Consider the following 6,000-nt stretch of genomic DNA (forward strand, 5'->3'; position numbering starts at 1 on the left):
CTATTATAGAAACAAATTTATTAAGATAGAGAACAAGATTCGTTAAAGAAATATTGTTTTGTTTAGATCAAGAAAATAATCTGAGAACCAGTCCCAAAGATTAAACCAAACAAAGATTTTGTTTGGTTGTAAACTCAGTAAAAGATTAATGATCCTTTAATGGAACAGTTGATCTAGATTCTACTAATGTGAGTCACAAAAACAAGTGGAAAGTCTCAAATCCAAAAATGACTGACATGATCAATCAAATCCTAGATTATGAAAAGCCGTGAACAATAACTTGAAAAAAAATAGAGGATCGGAAATCAAATCGGACGATCAAATGGGTGTTGAAACAGAAACCCAATCAAAACCTTTGAAAATCCAAGATTAGTCCATTCAGATGCTCAATCTTACAAGCGATTAACAAAACCCATGAAAGAGAGAACCTCATAAACCCAATCATGTATTTCTAGAAACAAAAGTAAGAACAACAAGAACCAACAGAAGAGAGAAGCCTAATCGATTGGACTGCCCTATAGAAAACCGATCAAGAAAATGAGAGTAACCAAATCACCTCTTATTGCTTGTTGGGAACTAATCGGTCTTGAAGCCATTGCTGGCCGTTTCTATTTTTTTTTTCTTTGTTTGCCTTCTTCTTCTGCTCATTCTTCTCCTTTCTATCTCTCTTTTTCTCTCTACAAGGCTCTGTGGCTTTAATCTAGGTTATAAAAGAAGTAAAGAAAAGAGGGAGATGGTCTCCTTTTAAAAGCTGTTGAACCTCACAACAATCGAATTTTTTAAAGTTTGTAGTAGTTGGATCTCTTTCAAGACCAACGGTGAAGATCAAGGCAAAGTTGAAGGACGAGAAAAAAAGGTAGCAGTGCCCCAGCTGGCGCACTACAGGCTAGCCTGCAGGCACACATGCCTCCTGTCGCGCGTGCAAACCTACTGTGCGCAGGCCCCAGGCGCACAGGGCCTATCCGCACAGGCATGGTGCGCAGACAATGCACGCACAGCGTGCAGAGCCTGTTCGCGTGCAAGGTGACGCGCGGACAGCCCGCCTACGCGCAACAAAACGCACATAGGTCCTGACACCTGTGCGGGCAACTTGTCTTCCTGCGAGATTTTCTTCCCAATTTGCGGTTTTTCAATTTTTATCTCAATTTTTATAATTAATTTAAATGATTTAGACTTAAAATTAAATAAAAACAAAATAAATAAAAATCAACCAAAATTATAAAATACGATAAATATTAAACAATGTAAATTAATTCAGTTTAACGTGACTAAAGGCCCGAACAAATAGGGTTTCTAAATTATTTAGGTACAGTGATGAGCAGGGTGTTACAATCTTAATACAATTTTAATAGCTAATCTGGTTATTGATCTTGCAGGCTGCTTGTGGTCTGGCCAGCAGACCAAAAGAACAAATTATTGACATTGATACAGCAGATGTTGATGATCATTTAGATAGGGTTGAATATGTTGAGGAAATATACAAATTTGATGAGGTAGAACAAGTTCTTTTCCCTTCATTTTTTTTAAAGAAATGTCATTTGAGGTTAATAACCATGATTATAACTTGTGGGTCGTGATGCAGGACAAGAGCAGGCCACATAACTACAAGTAAATGCAATGTGAGATCAATGAGAAAATTAAAGTCATTCTGGTGGACTGGTTGATAAAAGTCCATCACAAGTTTGAACTCTCTAATAAAACCTTGTATCTGACTATCAATATAATTGATAAGTTCCTTTTTGCAAAAATTGTGCCCAGGAGAGAATTGCAATTGGTTGACTTAGGTGCATGCTAATTACTTCTAAATATAAAGAAATCTGGCCACCTGAGGTTCGTATACTTTCTTCCTACACTTACATATATATGAAGGTTCCTTGCAGCAAATGTTCAGCTAAATATTAAAAGACTAAATTTTACAGGTGAATGACCTGGTCTATATTACAGATAATGCATACATTCACCAATAGATATTGATGATGGAGAAAATGATACTAGGTGAGTTGGAATGGTACTTGATAGTGCCAACACACTATGTGTTCCTTGTCCAGTTTATCAAAGCATCAATTCCAAATAAAGAAGTAAGTAACAAAACCAGTGTTTTCTCCTTGGATTATATCTTATATAAAAAGGCTTTAGTTATATAATTTTGATTAATGAATAGATGGAAAACATAGTAAAGTTTCTTGCTAAACTCGGTATAATGCACTATGAGACGATAAAGTATTGCCCATCATTGGTAGCTGCGTCAACCGTGTATACAGTTAGATGTACTCTGAACCAGACCCCTGTTTGGATAGAGACCCTTAAAGTCCACACCACTTACACATAATTCGAGCTGAAGTAAATAGTTGAAATCAAATCCTCCCTTTGTTGATGTATTCTTCAGGGTCTGTGGAGAGGATGAGGAAAAAGAAAAGATTGATGGGAAATTTTTTTTGGTTATTGACAGGGAATGTGCCAAATTGCTGGTTTATCTACACAAAAAGGCTGGAGATAGTGAGGAAACTCCAAACAGTTCACAGAAAGTATTCGAATGCGCAAAGAGGCCAAGTGGCTTTACGTGCCCTTGCAAAGAGTCTATTGCCTGCGCAAAAGTCGTCAGCTGCTTAAAGCTCTCTTAGCTTTCTTGGTGTAAATTGAATATGTTGTCGCTCAAAGTTGTGGAAAAAAGATGATTTTTTTCCTTTGGTTTTGTAAATTGAACATAATTTTGGTGTTTGAATTCTTTTTTGCATCTCTTTTTTCTTCTTTTCTAATTTGCCTCAATTAATATTTTTCTCTAACAAAATTCAAGTGGTATGAAAAAAAATACTGCAATTTCTCTATCAAAATTGAGTAATTAAATTAAAAATATTTCAATTCCTGTCATTTAAAAAAAAAAAAATCAACGTTTTTTTTAGAAAAATAAGAAAATGAAATGAAATATAAAAATGAAAATCATTAAAAATATTGACGCCTGCTGTACTTTCTTCCCATTTCTCGGCCGCCATGGCTTCTGAGAAAGAAGCTACTCTTGCCGCTACTCCTCCTTCCGATTCCTCAACCATGTAAGCAGTCGGCATTCTCCCAGCCCCCTTCTCTCTCATCCATTAGTTTCTGATCTCACTGGAGTCTGTCTATGATGGGTCAAATTTCATTCGTCATCAAGGATCCTTTTTAAAAAGCTGGACTTCATCAAGTGATGATTCGAATTTTTTCATGTGCATTCTGCATCTTTTGATAATCCTTTTGGGGATGCATCAATTTTCCGGTTAAGTTTCCTTCTTACACGAGAGGGCAGATTATGAGAACCTAATGGAGCTTGAAACAACAAGTTGTCTTAAGTTCGAAAATGGTTAATTTTGTCTTGGATCTTTTCGGAGGCTTGTGGAAGTTGTCATCTAGGTTGACTTCACCACAACCAAACATGTCCATAAATTTTATTAATTTCGTAATCTTTTTGTTTCAAATGTATATTTGACAAAATCATCAACAAAGAAATACCATCTACTGTGGTTTATGAGGATGAAAAGCTACTTTCACGATTTTTCCTTCACACCAGTTGTTTGTCCCCTCTCTCCAGTGGATTTCAGTTGTTGATAAACATTGTCTTAAGAAAAATTCTTGCAATATTCCAACGCATTTGTTGTACATTTTCATGGCTTTGATAGGCCTTAGCTTCTAGGGACGTTTCTCCGCAAGCTCACACACATTATAATTATATCTAAAGTCAAGGATGGCTTAACTGGATTATCTATGGTATATTCTCAGTTCATTGTTCTCTTATGTTTCAAATGGCACCAATTTATTAGTGTTGGCAATTTTTAGGATCGCAAATCCCTTTGAAGTAAGGGGAAGGAACTGGAGAAACGTATGTTAGAATATTTCTTTAGAAACAGTTTTTGAGAACTTTAATCTCCAAATACCTGCTTCTCAAAGATGTATTTATGTCCGAGATATCTTGGAAAAGTTAGAGCTTATTTGGGTTGGGGAATACAACTAACAGCATAAGTTTGCATTTGTAAAAGACATATTTTGATATGACATTTAACACTTTGTAAGAGAAGGGAAGCTGGGCGTAATCTGACGGACAGGGTTTTGTCTTTTAAAACAAAGACCGCAGACATTCACCTAAAACAGAAGAGAAAAGGTAGGCTACATTTGATTGGCCTCTATTTCAAGTGACGGCATATGAATTTGGTTACATGAGTATCTTGGAAGATCAGTGATTGATTTTGGGATAAAAAACCTAAGGACTGATGCCGTGAAATAGAAAAGAGGATAAAAAGGTGTGGAGGCTTAGTCAGGGACAACTATGATGACCTTCATTCTTGATTGACTAATGTTAAATATGCTTTGCCAGCAATTATATATTTTCATGAAATTTTATCTTGTGTTAAGTATACTTGGCATCTCTTTATTTTTCAAGGTGTTCAAACTAATGAAACAGAAAATATCTCTTTACTTTCCTATTGTATACTTCTCAAACATATTTTGTTTTCCATGCCAAGTAAAGTTGTATGTTTGGAGAAAAAAGTCAATTACTTTCTTTTGATGCATTTCTCAAATGAACAGCTTGGCTTAGTTTTTGCGTTAGATTTATGTAGACCTGCAAAAACCTTGAATATGAGGCACAACATCAGAAATTGAGCCTCACGGCCTGAATATCTTGATGTCTCTTACTCTTGTGAATTGTAATTTGCGGCTAGCAATTAGATGTAAATGCTTCAAAGAGTCTTCCTGTTGTTGTTTGCTTTAATGTGATCTTGTCATTATCGTGAGCTTGTCATAATACCCAGAACTCTGGGTGAGGATTACCAATTGTCAAATGTTTCCTTATGTTGAACTTTGTTGCTGCAACTTTTACATTTTCTTTTGTTTGTAAAAGCTGTTAGGAGTCATGTGCCATTCTTTGCTAAGGGTTTCTTTGCTATACGTTTGGAGTTAGTGTTTTAATTGAAAGTTAAAAAGGAAATTTAACACTGGAAACATTTTAAAGATTTTTGTGAAAAATGCAACATTAGGATTATTTTCCAAAGGTTAAAAAATAAAGAGTGGAGGGGAAATTTGATAATAAAGATTTATTCTAGTGATTGACCATTTTTTATCTTGTTATTTGGTGAAAGAACTTCAAAGATTTTCCTGTTCAGAATATTTTAGCCTCTTCATAAAGCTAAAGCACTTTCTGATCGTGTTTTTTTATTTTTATTTTTTGTTTTCTAGGCTGAAGAGAGGCAATATGAGATATTAGGCCGCCTTCTTTACACTGCCAAGCTTGTTGCCAAACAGGAAGGTCTTGATGATGGCTTCAGGATTGTGATCAATGATGGTCCTAGAGGATGTACGTAATCCTTCATCTTAAATCTCAATGCACATGGGCTGTACACAGAGATACAAATATGTTTGTTTACAGACTGAGTGAGGATTATTAATGCCGAATGTTCTATTGCAGGTCAATCTGTCTACCACATTCATGTCCATCTTCTTGGGGAGCGACAAATGAACTGGCCACCTGGCTAAAATGAACTGATGTTTGATTTTGAGTCAGAAGACGCTCTCTGGTATTATCATGTTACTGTCTGTCTGTGGTATATAGGTTTGAAAATAAACTGCTGTTTACAATGTTATTGTGATGACATAAACTGTATGGAAGACGAAGTAATGTACCAACCTTGAATTGGGTTTAGAGTATGACTACTACTAGTATCTGGACTTTTTACTTCTCTGTTTGGTTGCTGCTCTTTTGTTTTTAAGCATGGATTGATTATTTCAATCGTCTAAATGAAAAGGTGGTAATTGGGATTCTACTAAGCTTCCATTGCTGCATTTTGAAGATTGAAACTTTTGGCAAATTGAAATGGCTTAAAGTTCTTGAAACAAGAAGTTGGTGGTCCAGATAATATAATATATGTTGTTGGATTAGCTCTGATATTGTTGAATCTGTCTGCGATATTGTGAAATCTCAAATGTTAATTAAAACATGTGGGTGTTAGATACAAAAATAAAATTACAAGTGCATGA

General features: G+C 35.4%; 1 protein-coding gene and 2 pseudogenes across 11 annotated transcripts in view; 2 read left to right on the top strand and 1 right to left on the bottom strand.

Moving 5' to 3' along the window:
• Window positions 1–1,046, bottom strand: part of LOC110816819 (uncharacterized) — a 92,054-nt gene extending 91,008 nt beyond the window's left edge. For 2 of the 10 annotated variants that reach the window (XM_088211027.1, XM_088211026.1), the window contains exon 1: window positions 557–1,040. The gene's annotated coding sequence lies outside the window, so the exon portion shown is untranslated. Of the gene's footprint in view, window positions 1–556 lie in introns of all 10 variants that reach the window. The other 8 variants (XR_015816223.1, XM_088211029.1, XM_088211025.1 and 5 more) reach the window with 8 other exon arrangements.
• A 268-nt stretch (window positions 1,047–1,314) lies between these two features.
• On the top strand, window positions 1,315–2,610 carry LOC110816835 (cyclin-B1-2-like; annotated as a pseudogene).
• A 378-nt stretch (window positions 2,611–2,988) lies between these two features.
• Window positions 2,989–5,698, top strand: LOC110816845 (adenylylsulfatase HINT1-like; annotated as a pseudogene). The gene is made up of 5 exons (XR_015816602.1): window positions 2,989–3,047; window positions 3,542–3,587; window positions 3,651–3,738; window positions 5,203–5,320; window positions 5,432–5,698. The product of XR_015816602.1 is annotated as an adenylylsulfatase HINT1-like (transcript).
• The last annotated feature ends 302 nt before the right edge of the window (window positions 5,699–6,000 follow it).

Source organism: Carica papaya, chromosome 9, assembly GCF_054855325.1.
Source record: "Carica papaya isolate Zhongbai chromosome 9, ASM5485532v1, whole genome shotgun sequence".
Taxonomy (NCBI): Eukaryota; Viridiplantae; Streptophyta; class Magnoliopsida; order Brassicales; family Caricaceae; genus Carica; species Carica papaya.